The 22245-nt window shown below is 38.7% G+C and overlaps 1 protein-coding gene across 9 annotated transcripts in view; it reads right to left on the minus strand.

Annotated features, from left to right (window-relative positions):
* Nucleotides 1–22245, minus strand: part of LOC105479203 (RAP1A, member of RAS oncogene family) — a 97481-nt gene that overhangs the window by 33629 nt on the left and 41607 nt on the right. Inside the window, exon 1 of one of the 9 annotated variants that reach the window (XM_071094070.1) lies at nucleotides 18670–18766. The exons of 7 other annotated variants lie outside the window; for them this stretch is intronic. The gene's annotated coding sequence lies outside the window, so the exon portion shown is untranslated. Of the gene's footprint in view, nucleotides 1–11385; nucleotides 11492–18669; nucleotides 18767–22245 lie in introns of those variants that run through there. One more of the 9 variants, XM_071094096.1, reaches the window with a different exon arrangement.

The raw sequence follows: 22245 nt of genomic DNA on the forward strand, positions 1-22245 counted from the left end.
CCTTTACCACTATGTAATGCCATTGTCTTTTTTTTTTTTTTTTTTTTTTTTTTTTATCTTTGTTGGTTTAAAGTATGTTTTATCAGAGACTAGGATTGCAACGCCTGGTTTTTTTTTTCTTGCTTTCCATTTGCTTGGTAAATATTCCTCCATCCCTTTATCTTGGGCCTATGTGTGTCTCTGCACATGAGATGGGTCTCCTGAATACAGCACACTGATGGGTCTTGACTCTTTATCCAATTTGCCAGTCTGTGGTTTTTTAACTGGGGCATTTAGCCCATTCATATTTAAGGTTAATATTGTTATGTGTGAATTTGATCTGGTTATTTTGCACATTAGTTGATGCAGTTTCTTCATGGTGTCATTATTGGTCTTTATATTTTGGTATGGTTTTTGCAGTGGCTGGTACCGGTTTTTGCTTTCCATATTTAGTGCTTCCTTCAGGGCCTCTTGTAAGGCAGGCCTGGTGGTGACAAAATCCCTCACCCTTTGCTTGTCTGTAAAGGATTTTATTTCTCCTTCACTTACGAAGCTTAGTTTGGCTGGATATGAAATTCTGGGTTGAAAATTCTTTTTTAAGAATGCTGAATATAGGCCCCCACTCTCTTCCGGCTTGTAGGGTTTCTGCTGAGAGATCTGCTGTTATTCTGATGGGCTTCCCTTTGTGGGTAACCTGATCTTTCTCTCTGGCTGCCCTTAAGGTTTTTTCCTTGGTTTCAACCTTGTTGAATCTGACGATTATGTGTCTTAGGGTTGCTCTTCTCGAGGAGTATCTTTTGGCATTCTCTGTATTTCCTGAATTTGAATATTGGCCTGCCTTGCTAGGTTGGGGAAGTTCTCCTGGATAATATCCTGACGAGCATTTTCCAACTTGGTTCCATTCTTCCCGTCACTTTCAGGTACACCAATCAATTGTTGGTTCGGCCTTTTCACATAGTCTCATATTTCTTGGAGGCTTTGTACGTTCCTTTTCATTCTGTCTTCTCTAATCTTGTCTTCATGCTTTATTTCATTAAGTTAATCTTCAATCTCTGATATCCTTTCTTCCACTTGATCGATTCAGCTATTGATATTTGTGTATGCTATATGAAGTTCTTGTGCTGTGTTTTTCAACTCCATCAGGTCATTTATGTTCTTCTCTAAACTGATTATTCTGTAAACTTTTATCAAGGTTCTTAGCTTCCCTGCATTGGGTTAGAATATGCACTTTAGCTCAGAAGAGTTTGTTATTACCCACCTTCTGAGGCCTACTTCCATGAATTCATCAAACTCATTCTCCATCCAATTTTGTTCCCTTGCTGGGGAGCAGTTGTGATCCTTTGGAGGAGAAGAGGCATGCTGGTTTTTGGAATTTTCAGCATTTTTTCCCCCTCGAGACAGAGTTTCACTCTGTCACCCAGGCTGGAGTGCAATGGTACAATCTCGGCTCACTGCAACCTCCACCTCCCCAGATTTCACCAATCAGCGCTCTGTGTCTAGCTAAAGGATTATAAATGCACCAATCAGCACTCTAGTAATAACGCACCAACCAGCGCTCTGTGTCTAAAGGATTGTAAATGCACCAATCAGCACTCTGTAAAATGGACCAATCAGAAGGACATGAGTGGGGACAAATAAAGGAATAAAAGCTGGCCATCCCAGCCAGCAGTCGCAACCTGCTTGGGTCCCCTTCCACGCTGTGGAAGCTTTGTTCTTTTGCTCTTCACAATAAATCTTGCTGCTGCTCACTCTTTGGGTCCATGTCACCTTTAAGAGCTGTTAACACTCGCTGCAAAGGTCCGTGGCTTCATTCTTAAAGTCAGCGAGACCAAGAACCCACCGAAAGGAACCAACCCTGGACACACTGGGAGGTTTCTCTGGGCAGGAGGCACAGTTATCAGGGATCCACTTAAGGAGGCAGTCTGTCCCTCAGCAGAGCTTGAGTGCTGTGCTGGGAGATCTGCTGCTCTCTTCAGAGCTGGCAGGCAGGAACGTTTAAGTCTGCTGAAGCTGCGCCGTTTAAGTCTGCTAAAGCTGTGCCCACAGCTGCCAATTCCCCCAGGTGCTCTGTACTAGGGAGATAGGAGTTTTATCTATAAAGCCACTGACTGGGGCTGCTACCTTTCTTTCAGATGCCCTGCCCAGACAGGAATAATCTAGAGAGGCAGTCTGGCTACAGTGGCTTTGTCATGCTGCAGTCTGACCTTCTGGGAGGCTTTGTTTACACTGTGAGGGGAAAACTGCTTATTGAAGCCTCAGTAATGGCAGACGCCCCACCTCCCACCAAGCTGGAGTGTCCCAGGTCAACTTCAGACTGCTGTGCAGAGAATTTCCAGCCAGTGGATCTTAGCTTGTTGGACTCCATGGGGTTGGGACCTGCTAAACAAAACCACTTGGCTCCCTGGCTTCAAGTCCCTTTCCAGGGGAGTGAACAGTTCTGTCTTGCTGGGGTTCCAGGTGCCACTGGGGTACAAAAAAAAAAAAAAAAAGAAAGAAAGAAAGAAAAAGAAAAACCTCCTACAGCTAGCTGTGTGTGCTCAAATGGCCGCCCAGTTTTGTGCTTGAAACCCAGGACGCTGGTGGTGTAGGGACCCAAGGGAATCTCCCGGTCTGCGGGTCATAAAAACTGTGGGAAAAGCATAGTATCTGCGCTGAACAGCACCATCCCTCACAGCACAGTCGCTCACGGCTTCCCGTGGCTAGGGGAGGGAGTTCGCTGACCCCTTGCACTTCCCGGGTAAGGTAACACCCCACCCTGCTTCTGCTTGCCCCATGGGCTGCACCCCCTGTCTAACCAGTCCCAATGAGATGAACTGGTACCTCAGTTGGAAATGCAGAAATCACCTGCCTTCTGCATTGGTCTCACTGGGAGCTGCAGACAGGAGCTGTTCCTATTTGGCCATCTTGCCCGGAACCCCCAACTTCTACATTCTTAAGAGCTTTCATTTATATGGGTTCTCAGGAAAAGATGTTGGATTTTTTTTTCCCAAAATATTCTTACTGCATCTACCGATGCTATACGGTTTTTTCTTTTTATTGTATCAATATGTCTACTCTTACCACTTCTGTTGACATTGTACTAAGCTAGGTATAGTAACTATGCAAAAGGAAGAAGTAAAATTGTTTTTATGCACAGTTGACAATCCTGTATGTAGGAAATCTTAAGGAATATACAAAAATGCTATCAGACTAACAAGTGAATTTAGCAAAGCTGCAGGATAAAATGTTGATACAAACAAAACAAAACGTGAACAGTCATGTGCTGCATAATGACATTTCAGTCAACAGACTCTATTACATACAGGTGGTGGTCTTATAGATTATAACAACATATTTTTACTGTACCTTTTCTATGTTTAGACACACAAATACTTATCATTGTGTTATAACTGCCTACAGTATTCTGTACAGTAATATGATGTACAGGTTTGTAGCCTACAAGCAGTAGGCTATACAACACAGCCCAGGTGTGTGGTATGCTATATTATACATCCAGATTTGTGTAAATACACTCTACGGTGTTCACACAATTATTAAATTGACTAACAAGGCATTTCTCCCCATTATGAAGCAACATGTGACTATATTTCTACACACTGGCAAAGAACTGAAAATTGAAATTAAAAAAAAAAAATGCCATTTACAAAAACATCCAGTAAGAAACTACTTAGAGATACATTTAGCAAAATATCTGCAAGACTTATATACCAAAACTACAAAACATGGCTGAAATTAAAGGCTTAATAGAGAACTATGCCATATACTAAGATTTGCCCATATTATTATTAAGATGTCATTCTCTTCATGTTGATCTGCAGATTCAATGCAAACTCAATCAGCAGTTTTTGTAGAAACTGACAAGATAACTTTAAAACTTATATGAAAATGCAAATAATTCAGAAAAGCTAACATGGTTTTAAAAAAGGACAAAGTCTTATATTATCTGATTTCTAGACTTACTATATAACTGTAGTAATACATATTGTGTGATATCAGCGTAACGACAAACTTACCAATCAGTGAAACCAAATTAAGTCCAGAAGTAGAAACACACCTACATGTTAATTCATTTTTAATAAAGGTATACTATGACACCCCATCCTGCAAGACGGCTCTCCATCAATGATTCTGGCCTCCTGGTACTCATACCTTGTATGGCTCCCTCTCACTATACATACCCTTGAATAAGTTCCCTCCCATGATGAATCAAGATTGGCCATGTGACCAATACAATACGGCAGAAGTGAAAATATGTGACTTCCAAGTCTAGATCCTAAAAGGCACTGCAGGTTGTGATGTGGTCTCTTGGATCACTTGCTCTGAGAGAAGCCAGTCACCATGTCGGGTGAACACCAGTCCTTCAGAGAGGCACACCTGAAGAGGAGCTGAGGACTCCTACCAAGAGCCAGCACCAACTTGCCAATTACGTTAGTGAGCCACCTTTGAAGCTTATCTTGATTTTAGTCAGTCTTAATACAAATAACTGCAGCCTTGTGAAATATGAGCTAGAACCCTCCAACCAAACCACTCTCAAATCCCTGATCCACAGAAACTGTGACAGAAAAAAAAAAAAAGATTATTGTTGTTTTAAGCCAATAAAATTTGGGTCAACTGGCTATAGAAAAATAGATCATTAATACAGGGGCAAAAGTAATTCAATGCGTAAAAGATAGTATTATCAACAAGCCAAGCTGAGAAACAATGTTAACTTCAACTTTTGTCTTTGTAATAGCCAAAAATCTAGAGACAACCCAAGTATCCATCAAGCGGTGAATAAATTGTGATATATCCAACTGCCGGAATACTTCTCAGTAATTAATGTAAGGAATGAACTACTTGCAACATGGATGAATCTCAAAAACATGTTCAGCAAAATAAGACAGACACAAAGAATAACATTCTGTAATTCTACTTATATAAAAATCTAGAAAAGGCTGGGCACGGTGGCTCACGTCTGTAATCCCAGCACTTTGGGAGGCCACGGTGGGCAGATCACCTGAGGTCAGGAGTTCGAGACCAGTCTGGCCAATATGGTGAAACTTCGTCTCTACTAAAAATACAAAAATTAGCTGGGCGTGGTGGCATGTGCCTGTAATCCCAGCTACTCAGGAGGCTGAGGCAGGAGAATTGTTTGAACCTGGGAGGCAGAGGGTACAGTGAGTTGAGATCGTACCACCGTACTCCAGTCTGCGCAGCAGAGACTTAGTCTCTTCAAAAAAAAAAAAAATCTAGAAAAGATAAAGTTATAGTGACAGAAAGCTGTTTGGGGCCAGTGGTGTGGCACAGGGGCAATAGCTACAAAGGAGCATGAGGATACTTTTTGGGGTGATGAGAGTGATCTGTATCTTGATTGTGGTAAAAGTTGCATAGGCATATTTATTTACCAAAACTCACTGAATATCTAAAATAAATACATTTTATTACACGTAAATCACAGCTTAAAAAGTTAATTTATTTCAATGGCAGAAAGAGAGAAATTTCTCAGAATACCAGTTACATACTGATATGGTTTGGCTCTGTGTCCCCACCCAAATCTCACCTTGAATTATTTATTTAGGAAATTTCTCAGAATATCAGTTACATACCAATATGCTTGGGCTCTGTGTCCCCACCCAAATCTCACCCTGAATTATTTATGTATTTATTTTTTATTTTTGAGACAGAGTCTCTCTCTGTCACCCAGGCTGGAGTACAGTGGTGCAATCTCGGCTCACTGCAACTTCCGCCTCCCAGGTTCAAGTGATTCTCCTGCCTGTCTCCTGAGTAGCTGGGAATACAGGCGCCCACTACCATGCCTGGCTAATTTCTGTATTTTTAGTAGAGATGGGGTTTCACCATGTTGGCCAGGCTGGTCTCGATCTCCTGACCTCATGATCTGCCCATCCTCGGCCTCCCAGAGTGCTGAGACCACAGGCATGAGTCACCGCACCCAGCCTCACCTTAAATTTAATAATCCCCACGTGCCAAGGGCAGGGCTAGGTGGGGATAACTGAATCATGGGGGCAGTTTCTCCTATACTGTTCTCATGGTAGTGAATAAGTCTCACCAGATCTGATGGTTTGATAAGGGGAAACCTGTTTACTTGATTCTCATTCTCTCTTTGCCTACTGCCATCCATGTAAGATGGGACTTGCTCTTCTTTGTCTTCTGCCATGATTGTGAGGCTTCCGCAGCCACATGGAACTCAAAGTCCAATTAAATCTCTTTCTTTGTATATTGCCCAGTCTCAGGTATGTCTTTATCAGCAGCGTGAAAATGAACTAATACACACACATAGTGAGGACATTATAAAGGAGACATAATGGCAAATATTGTTATTCTGAATCAAGCATTTGCAAAGTATTTTCTAGGTAGCAGTTCTGTACTAGGTGTCAAGGAAATAAAAATGAAAAGTATGTGTTTTCCATCCTCAAGGAACTTATAAAGGAGAAAGAAACAAATAACTACAAAACAATGGGAATAAAGCTGGTGCAAGACAAAATTAATGGGCTGGGGAAGGATGGACGAACACAGGAGACTCCAGGACAGTTGTTTTAATTTTGACTAGCTCATTTGAAGAGCTCAGTAAAAAACTGAATAGGAATATTCCAGCTATAATGCTTAGAAGGACATTCCAAGCAAAGGAAACAGCTTAAGCAAATACACTAAAGAATTAAATACACATCCTCTCCAGCACCTGTTGTTTCCTGACTTTTTAATGACTGCCATTCTAACTGGTGTGAGATGGTATTTCATTGTGGTTTTGATTTGCATTTCTCTGATGGCCAGTGATGACGAGCATTTTTTCATGTGTCTGTTGGCTGTATGCATGTCTTCTTTTGAGAAATGTCTGTTCATATCCTTTGCCCACTTTGTGATGGGGTTGTTTTTCTCTTGTAAATTTGAGTTCTTTGAACACTTTTACACTGTTGGTGGGATTGTAAACTAGTTCAACCATTATGGAAAACAGTATGGCGATTCCTCAAGGATCTAGAACTAGAAGTACCATATGACCCAGCCATCCCACTACTGGGTATATACCCAAAGGATTATAAATCATGCTGCTATAAAGACACATGCACACGTACGTTCACTGCAGCACTATTCACAATAGCAAAGACTTGGAATCAACCCAAATGTCCATCAGTGACAGACTGGATTAAGAAAATGTGGCACATATACACCATGGAATACTATGTAGCCATAAAAAGGATGAGTTTGTGTCCTTTGTAGGGACATGGATGCAGCTGGAAACCATCATTCTCAGTAAACTGTCGCAAGAACAGAAAACCAAACACCGCATGTTCTCACTCATAGGTGGGAACTGAACAATGAGATCACTTGGACTCGGGAAGGGGAACATCACACACCGGGGCCTATTATGGGGAGGGGGGAAGGGGGAGGGATTGCATTGTGAGTTATACCTGATGTAAATGACGAGTTGATGGGTGCTGACGAGTTGATGGGTACAGCACATCAACATGGCACAAGTATACATATGTAACAAACCTGCACGTTATGCACATGTACCCTAGAACTTAAATTAAAAAAAAAAAATTTAATACAAAAGATCTAGGGATACTACATAGCTCGGCATTGTCATGTTAAAGAGCTTATATTTTATCTAGTAAGTAATGGGGAGAAGACAAAGTGATTTTAAAAAAATTAATATGATGAGATTTGTATTCTGGAAAAACAACTGGCAGTATGCAAAATGGACTGAAGAAAGGAGACTAGAGGCAAGAAGAATAGCTAGGAAGCTACTGCAATAGCTCCAGTGCGAGATGACACGGGCCTGTACAGGAGCACTAGGGCTGAAGAGGGGCAATACTTTTCTGAGGATAAAACTGACAGGACTCCATAACTGATAAGAAGCTACTAAGAGGAATGAAGAAGACTCAGTGATAACTCCTAGGTATCTAGCTTGAGCAAGTAAGTGGTTGATAGCCTACCTCCAATTAAGACAGGAAACACAAAAGGTTTAAAAAGAAAGATATTACTTTCTTCCAAAAATTAACTGTGAGATTCCTATGGGAAGAACAGGTAAGGATATCTGATAGATATTTTAAAAGCCAACTCTGGAGGTTCTGTAGAAACCAATGGACTAGAAGTACAGATTTGGGAGTCAATGCTGGTCAAGATGGTAGCATTGAAGCCATAGCAGTGGATGAGGTCAATCAATGAGAAAGAGAAGCAAGGTAAGAATTGGGTGAGCCTTTAAAAATAACCACATTTTTGAAAATATAGAGTAAGGTGGGAGAGGTTTGTGTTGGGCACTAGGCATCTTATACCTCTATCTGGATTAGGTGATTCCATTCCATGGGGAAAAAAAAATGGTTTCATTTCCATGAAAAGAAAAATACTGACAGCTAAACACAAGAGCATATATTTCACATAAAAGGATGCCCACATCCCTAGCCCCTTTCCAGGCCTCTTAAGTCTGGGGATCGCTGTCATTTTAACAAGATGTGAATTCACCGTCTCTCTAATCCAAAAATGCATCTTTCAAGACAGAATCCTAATATAGCAAGGATCATTTATATTCCCCAAATGCCTCCAGCTTTTCTAGGGCAACAGAAACTGGGGAAAGAACTCAGAGATGGTCATATTATTTTGGGTATTCTGCAACAACAAAATATTTGGCCCCTGTTCCTCAACTAAAATGGCAAGACATTCAAGTTCCAAAGCCATTTTTCACAGAGTATGTATAGAAAATTTTATCTACACCTAACAAATGCCATGGGTCATGAATGTATACACATAGGCACACTCACAAATATAATAATCAAATAGCTCACACAAGAAAGCATACACACAAATGAATTCCCAATAAGAATGTAAGTTAATTTTTCTTTCTAAGGGGAATTAGTTCTAACTCATTACTGCCAAGTTAGAAAACCTCTATGTTCTTCCAAGCAAATCCCATGCCTTTTTATGGAAATCTCTTGTGCCCTGCACTCCCAACACAGCACCAGAAAATTTCTTACTCTGGTTAAGATTCCCTGACAAATATGGAAGATAGGAATAAACATTACACTATGTTTAAATTTTAAGTCAATTTTGAGTCCCTAACATTATGGTCCAAGTTATAACCTAACTCTTCATTTTTCCTTCAGGAAGCCTACTTCTAATATTTACAAAAATAAAATGACTTGATTGTCTTTGTGAAGCAAACTGATCCCAACTTTGTTGTTTCTGCAATTTTTAACATAAATGAATGCATTATAGACAAAAGTTTCTCCTGTAGAAATGAACTTATGAAACAAAATTCATTAAAGGAAATTTAGTGATTAGAAATTTTGGAGAAAAATTTTTTACATTAAGGAACAGTGAAGATAGATTCTTAAGCAGTATATTGTTGTTTATCTTTAAATATTTACAGGGATCACAAATATTTAAAACTGACAACTCACCACAACATGCTGGTGGGGAGGGGAGTGAATATGGAAATCATGGTAAGATTTAACTTTCCAAAACAAAGGACAATGCTCTTCAGAGTACATCATAAGAAAAACTGTACTTTTTGGTAATATGAAATCACATAAATATACCAATACACAAACCAGAGAGAACTGAACAAAAGAACAGAGAGATGGAATGTATGAAAGAAAGAGGTAAAGAGGACAGACCCAGAGGTTTCACCAGCTATCTGATGCAAGTGTAGAAAGAACGCCAGACCCAAAGTAACAGTAGAATAACATTTCCAGAGATAAACTTAGAAAAGTTAGGAATCATCAGATTCAAATACCCAATGAATGCCAAACACTGTGGGAAGAGGAAAGAAAAAAGATTCTTGTACCTGAACATATTTTAGTGAAAATTCCAAACTACTAAACATGAAGACAAAATCCTAAAAAGCTTGTAGAAAGAAAAAACATATTCCCCTCCTCTTGAATATAGGCAGGGTTAGCAACGAACAAAATCCAGCCAACATGGTGCTATCTGAATTCTTAAGCTAGGTTAGAAAAGGTATCAGAGCTTCCTCCTGAATTTTTTCTCTTTGGGGATACGTATCTATGGAGTCCTAAGTGTTAGGCTGCCGTGCAGTCACCACTTTGGAGAGACCACAGAGAAAGACATGGTTGCCGGAGTCCCAGCTGTTTCTGTCTTCCTACATCTGTGACTAATAAAGGCTTCAAGATGATCCCAGACAGCAACCATCTTACTGCAACATTATGAGAGACTTAGATTCACCCAGCTGAGCTACTCCCCAATTTCATACCCAAGACATTTTGAATTTCTTGCAGTGTACTAAAAAACAATCTCAAAGAAACAAAGAACAGATCAACAAACTGAAAACAAATGGAAAGATGTCAGACAATCCATGTATATAAATACATTAATATTAATTTACATTAACAGCACTCAATAGAAAAATAAAATTTAAATATAAATCAAAGCACACAAAGCAAAACTTGACAGAATGGGAATCATGAATAGAATTTAACAGAGCTTACTCAGTAAATGATAGAAAGGAAAGACAAAACCAGGAAGGAGATATAGAAGATTTGAGCAGATAAAGAATCAACTTAACCTAACAGACATATAGAACACCACACCCAACAACTGCAAACTATACATCCTTTTCCAGTGTACATGGATAATTTACTAGAATAGACCATGCTGAGCCATAAATCAAGTCTCAAGAAATTTCAATGGACTGAAATCATACAGAGTGTAATTTCTAACCAACATGAAATTAAACTAGAAATCAGCATAAAAATACAACACATTATCCCCAAATGTTTGTAAATTAAACAGAATTCTAAATAATCCATGGGGGAAGAAAGAAATCAAGATGGAAATTAAACAATTTCAATTAAATAATAATTAAAATGTAATATATCAAAAATTACTGGAGCTGGCAGGGCATGGTGGCTCACTCCTGTAATCCCAGCACTTTTGGAGGCCAAGACAGGTGGATCACTTCAGGTCAGGAGTTCAAGACTAGCCTGGCCAACATGGTGAACCCTGTCTCCACTGAAAATACAGAAATTAGCCAGGTGTGGTAGCATGCGCCTGTAATCCCAGCCATCTGGGAGGATGAGACACAAGACTCACTTGAACCAGGGAGGCGGAGGTTGCAGTGAGCCAAGCCGAGATCGCGCCACTGCACTACAACCTAGGTAACAGAGCAAGAGCGTCTCAAAAAAAAAAAAAAAAAAGAAAAGAAAAAAAAAAGAAAGAAAGAAAGAAAAGAAAATAGTATACTTGACTTATATGAGGCAAATTTTTTATGAATAGCTGATTTTGTGTTTTCTTGTTTTAAATGCTGAAGTCAGTATTTAAAAACAACAGAATTCCTGAAATACAGTAACTTTCATTTGTGGAAATCTACTCTAAAAACATATCTAGATATGGACATCTAGCCCTTTGAATTCTATCCTCACACAACAGTATGTTTCAGCTGGGCGTGGTGGCTCTCACCTTTGAGGCTGAAGGGTCGCTTGAGTCCAGGAGTTCTATGGTGCAGGGAACTGTGACTGCACCACTGTACTCCAGCCAGCCTGGGTGACAGAGTAAGACCCTGACTCTTAAAAAGAAAAAAAAAAAAAAAAAAAAAACAGACAAATTCATTTCTGGGTAATCTAATTGTTCAGAAACTTCTTTACACGACTATTTCTTGGTATTGGCTACTTACTGGGTGGTTTCAGCTCTGCTCGCCCATGTAAACAAAAGAAAGAGAATTCCTCTTCTATTATACACTCCTTTAAGTATCTGAAGACAGTTATTTTCCTCACTTCTTTTTCCATAAACAGTCTCCTTTTTCAAATAATAAAGTTTCAAACTCTATTATCATTCTAGTCTCCTCTGCAAAAGCTTCAGTTCTCTCTCTTAAAAGCAATGCATACTTGATTAGCACAATTAGAAGATATTACTAAAAGGCTTATAAGAAAAAAAGAGCAGTCACAATCTCAATCTACAAGAGCTACTTTAAACTTCTACCTGCCTGTTTCTTTGGGTGTTTCCCTTAATATTTCCAAATAAAATTCATACTGGAATCTCTTCATTTTTGCATTTGGATATTGCTATCATATAGATGAGAATTTTAGCTCTCTTAACACACAGCAAAGCAGTATATTAAGATTACATTTCTTTTATCATATAATTTGTGCTTATTCTGGAATTATCAACATAATTTCCCACCCTGTCAAATCGGCCAGATAATCTATCAATTTCATTCCCTTCTCTCCCCACCCTCCAAAAAATTCTTTTTGGATCTTCTATAATCTGTATCAGTTGCTCCCTAGGTCTGTAAATATTTGTCAACCTAGGACTTTCTTATGTACTAGTTTAGAACTATAATATTTACAAAAGTGCTACCACTATTTGCTACCAGTCCTCCAGAAAACAAGGGGCTTGCCCTGGTACATCCATGTCTTGCCTCAGTACACTATTCAGTTCACTGAACAGTATGAATATATAATATAAAGCTCATGAGAATTTTAAGAGAAAGAAACACTAAATTATGGATCATTCTCAGTACTGTGCCATCACTTTTTGGTACAAGCACCAAAAACTTACTAGTAATACTTTTTTAAAAAACACTTTTAAAAATACAAGGTTTCCACAATTTCTCAGGTTTATGCATTTCCCCTCTTCTTCCTTAGGCATTAAAAGGGAACACATATTCTACTGTTTTAAAGAAATGTATCCATATCTACACATCCCCAAATAAATCTTTACCACAATCTTTAGTAAAGTATGACTGATTCATTGCACCTTTGTAATTCTCCAAATATTCAAGTAAAGGATTAAAATATTTAATCCAACCATCTCACATATTCAAGAGCAAAATTTTTGGCAAGTTTAACAAGTGGTCTTGATAGGCTTGATATACTATTATGACAACAGATACAATAATCTACCATTTGAAATTATTCCCTGAACAAAAATGTGTTAGTGTATGCACTTTTCTCTCTTTGTAAAAATCTGCCACATTTTTAGTTATATCTCCTTTTTCATTCGTATTGTTTATCTCTGCCCTTCCTCTTTTACTTTTGGTCAATTTTACCAGGTTTATTACTTTTACTAGTCTTTTTCCAAAAAAACCAACTTTGGCTTGTTGATGTTTCATTGTAGACCTCTTTTCTATTTCTTTAATTTCTGCTTTTATGTTTATTATTTATTTCCTTTCTTTAGTTTATTCTAATGCTTTTCCAACTTAAGTTGGATACCTGCCTCAATAATTGCAGCCATTTTTGTTTTTGTTTTTGTTTTTTTTTTTTGAAACAGAGTCTCAACTCTGTCACCTAGGCTGGAGTGCAGTGGCATGATCTTGGCTCACTGTAAACTCTGCCTCCTGAGCTCAAGCAATCCTCCCACTTCAGCCTCTAGAGTAGCTGGGACTACAGGTGCATGCCACCACGTCCGGCTACATTTTTTGTATTTTTGATAGAGACAGGGTTTTTGCCATCTTGCCCAGATGGGTCTCGAACTCCTGGTCTCAAGCTATCCACCCACCTGGGCCTCCCAAGGTGCTGGGATTACTGGAATGCTTAAATGAGCCTGGGCCCATTTTTCTTTCCTAATTAATATCTCAGATCCTCCATTAGGGGTCACTTTCCTTCTACCTAAAGTATATCTTTTGGAATGTTTCTTACTGCTGTACAAGTGGTGAGAACAAAAACTTTTATTTATCTGAAAACTTTGCTTCACTCTTCAAAGATATTTTAGCTTTAATAGTTATTTACTCTGAGTACACTGTAGTTACTATTCTACTGTCTTCTGATTTCTACTTTCCTTTCAATAAGTCAGCTGCTAGCCTAATTGCAGAGCTTTTGAAAGTGATCTGTCTTGTCCTTCTGGTTATTTTTGAGATCTCTGATCATCTGCAAATTTAACTATGAAGACTTTAGGTTGAGATTTCTATTTACTCTGCTTAGGATTTATTTGACTTCTTGAATTTGTATCTTTTTGCAGTTTTGAAAATTCTAATTGAAATCTCCTTAAATACTGTATCTACTTGGCTTTTCCTCATATCTGAAATTCTAGTTATTAGACCTTTTCATGCTCTTCTTGAAATAGTTAAGACGTAGACAAGGCTGCTGTTAATAAGAGACTCAAAAGTGGCTTAACCAAATTCAGGGTTATTTTCCTTTCACAGGACAGTCTTGTTTGGCAGCTAGGCAGTCTGAGACAGCCAAGCTCTTATGTCTTATTGCTCTATCATCCTTAAGAGTATTGCCGTCTTCTACAGAGGGAAAAATATCTCATCGCCATGTTTACATTCCAGTTCACAGAAAGGAAGAAAGAGAAAGAAAATGGCATATCCCCTTTCCTCTTACAGGCATGACCTAGAAGTTACACATATTTCAATTTGCATCCCAAATTACCAAAGCCTTGTCACATAGTCAAACCTTACTATCAGGAAGGCAATGAAATGGAAGTTTTAGCTAGGCAACAGAGCATCCAACTAATATATCCACTACTTATTAGACACAGAATGGTATCAGAGAAAACTCGCAATTTAGGCTATGGTTGTCCAATTTTCTTTTCTTTTTACAAATTTTCCATTTCTGTCTCTTTTATTTGGTTAACTTTGGTCTCATTCTGTTGCCCAGGCTGGAGTGCAGTGGCACAGTTCACTGCAGCCTTGACCTCCTAGACTCAAGGGATCCTCATACCTCAACCTCCCAAGTAGCTGGGACTACAGGCACAAACCACCATGCCCAGCTAATTTTTGTATTTTTTTGTAGAGATGGGATTCCACCATGTTGCCCAGGCTGGTCTCGAATTCCTTGGGCTTAAGTGATCCACCTGCCTTGGCCTCCCAAAGTGCTGGGATTACAGATGTGCGTCACTGTGCCTAGTCTACATATTTCATTTCTGAAAGTTCTCCCCCCACCCACAAAAAAGCTATTTGTAACTTCTCGTAATCTCATTATCTTTCTCAGTATAGTAAAATGGTTAAAAGCCTGACTTTAGGACCCATACTGCCTGGCTAGAATCCTGGTTCTACCACTTTACTAACCTTGGTCAAGTTATATCCCCATTCTGTGCTTCGTTCCTTCACCTGTAAAATGGGGATGATAATAATCCCTACTTTAGAGTTTTGTGAGGATTAATTAACACGTAAAGTACTGGAACAGTTCAAGGTTCCAACTGATAGCTACAAAATGTTAGCTATCATAATCCCACCATTCTTATATTTTTAATCTTTACCTTGCTAAACACACTGATTTTAAATTCCTGTCTAATAATTCCAAAATATGAAGTCAATGGGAGTCCAATTCAGTTGTCTGTTATCTTGGCTAGTCCATATTTTCAGTGTCTTTTTCTTTTAGAGTTCTGTGATATTTTACTGTGATGTGCATTTGCTTCTGCCAAATGCCTGGGGTTACTAGCAACCAGAATTACTTTGAATCATAGTCAAATTTTAAGATATTTTTGGGCTAACCCAAAAACTGCGATTTAGATATGGAAACATAAAGGCTAGGGTGCAACTATAAAATGTCAAAGAATAACAACCCCCAAACTTGCACCACCACTTCAACTTAGTGCCAACATTTGCGACAGTCTAGTTTCCTTGGAGTTGGCAGGAAGAGGCGTGGGGAGGGGTGCACAGACACTCGGTGGGATGCCTCCTCATAGACTGAGCTTAGTCTCCTATCCTCTTATGTCTGTGAAGGCAATGAAACCATAAGCCCAGGTTTGCTAGTTCAGTAGGTGCCATCAAGCCAAAAATAGGCTCTGAGTGCTGGTTCTAGCTTTCACTTACTTTTTAGCCTTTGAGCATGTCTCATAAATGTCAGTTCCTTGATATTGTTCCTTTAGGTTTACAGTTGTAAAAGGGACCTTCATTTAAAAAATCTTACATGGCCAATATGCACATCTTCACAAGTGAGAAGTCATAAACCTACATTTTTTTTTTTTTTTTGAGATGGAGTCTTGCTCTTTTTGCCCAGGCTGGAGTGCGATGGTGCGATCTTGGCTCACTGCAACCTCCGCCTCCCAGGTTCAAGAAATTCTCCCGCCTCAGCATCCCAAGAACTGGAATTATAGGTGCGGGCCACCATGCCCAGCTAATTTTATTTTTAGTAGAGACAGAGTTTCGCCATGTTAGCCAGGCTGGTCTCGAACTCCTGACGTCAAGTGATCCGGCCGCCTCGGCCTCCCAAAGTGCTAGTATTACAGGAGTGAGCCACTGCGCCCAGCCATGACCCTATACGTGATGAAAACATTTCTTTATAATATTCTCAACATAAAATTATGAATATTAGTTTGTTATCAAGAATATAATCTATAATACTGTGATAATTTAATCACAGAATACTACTTTGTATTTTCTATCACCATTTTTTTAAAGAATAGAGAAACAGGAGAGGAGGGTAGGAGTGTCAGAATCACCTGGGCAAAGAACCACTACCCTCCAGGCAAAGAATCTGTCAGTTCCTTTTCTTTTCCACTACATGACTCTAGTCTAAGCAACCTCCTGGGACTATTGAAATAGCCTCTTAACTGGTCCATTGTTGCTCACTTGGGTTCCTCTACATTGCAGCCAGAATGGTCTTTTCAAAACAGAAAATTGAAATGATTTCATTTTGCTCACAGGGTAAAGATTAAACTCCAAGTCCTCAGAGCTCCTAATGATTTGGCCTGTATCCACTTCGTCTTGCTCCATATCCCTATTTACTCTCTATGACAGTCACACTGGCCATCTTTCAGTTTCTTAAACCTGATATGCTCCGTTCTGCCACAGGGCTTTTGCAGAAGCTATTCCCTTTGCCTGCAATGACTTCTTCCTTCTCCACTTAGTTAATAATGCCTGCTCTTTTCCTTGGACCTGAGCACAAGTATTAATTCCATAAGATATCCTTCCCTGACCCCTTTGAGTCAAAACTTTATATACTCTTACGGTATTGGACATTTTTCCTAAGCAATACTGATCACAGATGCAAATCAATGCTTTCTGTAAATCTCTGTGATTTACCTAAATTAGACTGTTGAATATCATACAAATTATTTGCCACATGTAATAATCTCAGAATTACTGTTAAAACCTAATTCACATTCTATTTTTAGAATATCTGCAATGTGATCTGAGTTCTTACATTCAATGACTACCATATTGTTATACATAAGGAGTTTTTAATCTAATTCTTTATTAAAAAAACAGTCTAAGACAGATTGTTTCAATGATTCCAGATTTTACGTATGAAAACTAATAAATACATGCACATATGGAAACTAATAAACACATGCACATGTTGCATGGCTGAGTGTTGCCACATAGAACTGTACAAATAATCCCTAAATGACAGTTTTTGCAGTATTAGTATAAATACTTAATTTGAGAAGAGAGTCATGATTCTGAATTTTTTTCTGAAAGATAACTAAGTAAACATTTTTGTGAAATTCAAATATAATAGCTTTGTTTACCCTACTGTGAATTTTCATGTCATGAGGCAAACAACACTTGTACTGTTTTGAAGACTTCAACAAAAGATTATACAAAATTACATCTTTCCTGTATGCTTTGTCTCAATGCATTAAAAAAAAATTCTCCCTTTGTTGATTCAGTTTAAACTGTCAGTCATCAAGGTTACATAGGTCATTAGATCAAGCCATCTTCTCTCTTCAGAGAAACAAGTATTTTAGAAACAAATGAAAATACTTTCAAGACAAACCCAAAGGTTACTAAAATTGTTACTTTAAACCATTTTAAATCTCCAAAGTAAAATATATTCTTCATATTAAAATGATTTAAAAGAAAGAGATGGTCTCTTTTGGCTATAACTTTTCCTCCTAAATGTTTAATACTGGGAATGCTTCTAATTACCAGAATAAGGGGGGAATATCACGGTATCCAAAAATATCCTATACTCTGTGCCTTTAGAAACTACATGTGCTCTTGGATCCATGAGCTGTCAAAAAAACAGTGACTGCGTATCCTGTTTTAGCAACATAGCAAATGATCAAAAGCACATCACCAGTAAATGTTTGACTAAGGGAAATGAAAATGAAAGACTGCTTTTTACATGTATTACAATCTACTTAAATGAATATTCTTCAGTAACTATTAATCATCGCAGACAAAACATTTGTAAACCATGCAGAAAAATTTTAAGGCCATGACTAATACTTTCTAGGTTGACCAAAATACATTATTTTCCTTAAAAGATACATTTGGCCAGGTGTACTAAATTATGCCAAGTATAGTTAAGTATACCAATTCTGGAATCTTGATAGATACATTTCCATAAATAGAGGTATTTACTCTAACTTTATTCCCTTAACAGCACTGCCACATAAACTATATATGACCAAAACTAAAGCATGCCAAAGCTAATGAAAAAGTATGAATTTGGAGTAATTGTAAGCAAAAATGCATAATTATAACTAAAGTTTCTGGTATCTTTGTTTTTTAGACTATTATCCAGCTAAAATGTTATAACCTTTTCTTGAAGGGAAAGTAAAAACATGTAACCAACAGCAACTAAATTTTATATATCATTCTGTCACTTACAAAGCTCTTTCGAAACTTTTTATATTTTAGGTAATCAAAACCAAAACTATATGTCATTACCCCCACTATAAAGAAACATACAAGGCTTAACTTGGATTCAATGACTTAAGCATAAAGTAATTAGGAAGCTGTATTCAAACCTATGTCTCTAGATTTTAAATGTTGCTCTCTTTTGAATATATTATGCTGTTATATAACAACAACACAACAACAATAATGACAAACATTTACTGAGTGCTTACCATGTGCCAGGAAGTGCTGTAAGAAATCCTCACAATAAGCTTACGAGGCAGATACTAGTAATATCCCCAAAGTCACATATCCAGGAAGAAAAGCCATGATTTAAACTCAGGCAACCTGCTTTCAGGGTTCACAATCTAACATGCTAAATTGCCTGTATTCATTCATGTACATAAACTTGTATATGCATAGAATACCTTTGGGAAGGAAGCTGAGGAATGATGGGACATGGAAAGAAAAGACATTTTTCTCTGTGTACTTTGTATGTATTTCTTGAAACCCAGGGAGAGGAAGGGGGTGTAGGTAGACAGAATGTTATAGACATGGAATTCCAGAAAAAAGGCAGAGATTCAAGAAACTCTGTGATCTGTGATGATCTAATGGAAAAACTATATTTTTTAAAAAGTCTAGGTGGCCTGAGCATTTACTGTGAAAGGCTGAGACAGGAAAGGACTTAGTGTGTGTGTGTGTGTGTGTGTGTGTGTGTGTGTGTGTGTGTGTGTGTGTGTGTGTGTGTGTAGTGTGTGTGTGTGTGTTTGGAGACGGAGTCTCACTTTGTCGCCCAGGCTGGAGTGCAGTAGCGCAATCTCAGCTTACAGCAACCTCCGCCTCCTTGGTTCAAGCGATTCTTCGGCATTAGCCTCCCAAGTAGCTGGGACTACAGGTATGTGCCACCACGCCCAGCTAATTTTTTTGTATTTGTAGTAGACAGAGTTTTACCATGCTGGTCAGGCTGGTATTGAACTCCTGACCTCAGGTGATCCGCCCTCCCTGGCCTCCCAAAGTGCTGGGATTACAGGCGTGAGCCACTGTGCCTGGCCCATATATGGTTTTAAATAGCAGGCTATAAAAGTTCCTCTATGACATCCCATGAACTTGAAACTTTCCTATCAGATGAGAAAAGCCACCTAAGGCTTTTGAACAAGAGTTTGAAGAGAAAAATGAAAGCTCTATGAGTACTCTGTAGATTGCAACAGAGGAATGAAAAACTAGAGAAGGAAGATCAGTTAGGAGGGCAAGGAAGCAAACTTTTTTTTAAAGTGCCTTTTTCTTAGCCTTTAGCAATCTTCAAGGCAGACATTTTCTTCCCTTCAAAATGCAGATAAATTACAGATGCCATTCCTACTGCCCAGAACAATAGTTGGGAAACAGTAGATGCTCAATAAACATTTATTGAATGAAAGAAAAAAAGGGCTGAGCCTGGATTCAAAGCTAGGTTTTATCTAACACTAATGCCTAAGACTTTTTCCACTATATTCGGTAATTCAATTAATCCAAGCAATCTTTAAAATCTGGTGAGACCCTTTAGGTAGGGAGCTAATCTTAAAGTAAGGGACATAGTTCTGCAATGTTGCTGTGAACACCAAATTAGATAATGCATATGTAGCACTTACGAGAGTGCCTGGCAACTGTCCACTTAAAAAAGATACTACTATCACTACTTTATTAACGTAACTAGAGTGTTATTGGTATTCTGAGAAGAATTTTGGAAAGGTAATGTAAGACAAGAATGGAAAGCGCTGTCAGATTAGGAACCCCAAATCAGGAGGCAGCATAATCAAATTTATTGATTCTTAACTTTATTGGATTCCTTAATCTAGTAAGTCCAGTTCTTTGAAAAGAATATATACACTGGGGGAAGTGAGGGATGTTGGAGACCAGGGAACCCAAACAAACAACCTCTGATCAAAAACAAAGAGCCTTGGCCAGGCACAGAGGCTCACGCCTGTAATCCCAGCACTTTGGGAGGCCAAGGAGGGTGAATCATGAGGTCAGGAGATCGCGACCATCCTGGCCGACATGGTGAAACTCCGTCTCTACTAAAAATACAAAATTAATCCCAGCTACTCAGGAGGATGAGGCAGAAGAATCGCTAGAACCAGGGAGTCAGAGGTTGCAGTGAGCCGAGATCATGCCATTGGGTCCAGCCTGGCAACAGAACGAGATTCCGTCTCAAAACAACAACAACAACAAAAACCAAAGAGCCTTTTGAAGGAATATCTGGGTCCAAAATCAGGATCTATAAGTTATGTTAGCCTGGACAAGTCATTTATCCTCATTAATATTCAACTTCTTTATTTACACAACAAAGCTGGACTAAGATACCTCACTGATTTCTGATAAGTAAACAATATATTTAATAATATATTTTAGGTACAGAAGCTTAATGCTTTTTTCCTTCCCAAACTAAAGTGAAAAGAGAGAATCAATGTTTTAGTTTATTATAAACACTGCCACATTAGAAAACTACTATTAGAATCCCTGTTTATTAAATCTGTTTGCTCATACAAGAGCTTCAAATCTCTTTAAGGATGGCCAGAGTGTTAATGAGTTTCCTATTCCTGTAAGTGCTATAGTTCTACACAAATTTTTGTTCCCAGAGCTATTAGTTTTGTGAGGAGAAATAACACTTATATTTGTCTTGAAAACAGCCGATTGAGGAACAATCTTAGTCCTGATCAAGTTAATTTTTTCAGATGAGAGAAGGTTGGGAAAAACAAGGAAATCAGTTAAAGTCTTGCCTTCATGAGAGATGAATTAATTTGAACAGGATCTAGAAATGACCATTAAATAATAATTAGCTTAATTAGGAACCTTTGATTTCATGCCAAATGCTAAGACATACACAAAAAGAGATACATAACTATTTGACTAACAGAATTTCTAGGATTTATTCTGAAGAATTACGTTGGGAAAGCCATTCTACTTTCTTACCATGGAACCAAAAAGAGATCCTCTAAATTGGAAATTGTTCTTCTTTTTCCCCTGAGACGGAGTCTCATTCTGTTGCCCAGGCTGGAGTGTAGTAGTGCAATCTCGGCTCACTGAAAGCTCCGCCTTCCAGGTTCAAGTGATTCTCCTGTCTCAGCCTCCTGAGTAGCTGGGATTACAGGCATGTGCCAACACGCCCGGCTAATTTTTTGTATTTTTAGTAGAGACAAGGTTTCACCATGTTGGTCAGGCTGGTCTCAAACTCCTGACCTTGCGATCCCCCCGCCTTGGCCTCCCAAAGTGCTGGGATTACAGGCGTCAGCCACTGTGCCCAGCCCCTAAATTGGAAATCTTAACCTGGCAATCAGGAGTTATGAATCGCTGACCACAGATGTATATAAATAGATTTCTTCAGATAATCAGGGAGTTTCAAACATTCTTTTTGTATGTCCATCAACCATAACAGACTAAATAAGCTACCATCAGCTTACACCTGGATCACTACAATAGCCTCTCATCTGATCTCCCTACATCCAATATTCTCCCCCTCCAATATATTCAAAAGGAAGCTAAAATGAACTTTGTAAAATGACAAATTTAATCACTCAGTGACCTCCTCCAAATCCCTTCAGTTCAGATACTTCAGTGATTTCCCATTTCCCTTAAAGACTAAAGATGTTAACATGGCTTACAAGGGTCTGCACAGTTGGGTCCCTAACTGTTATTTCACAACAGTGCTCCCTCTCATTCTCAACACTCCAGCCAACTGGCTCTCTTACATCTTCTCCAATGCGCCATGCACTCTCCTGCCAGAAACAAGTCAGCTGGTAAAGTGTTCCAGAAAACGTAAAGCAATGGGGAGATTG

This window comes from Macaca nemestrina, chromosome 1 (genome assembly GCF_043159975.1).
Source record: "Macaca nemestrina isolate mMacNem1 chromosome 1, mMacNem.hap1, whole genome shotgun sequence".
Classification (NCBI taxonomy): domain Eukaryota; kingdom Metazoa; phylum Chordata; class Mammalia; order Primates; family Cercopithecidae; genus Macaca; species Macaca nemestrina.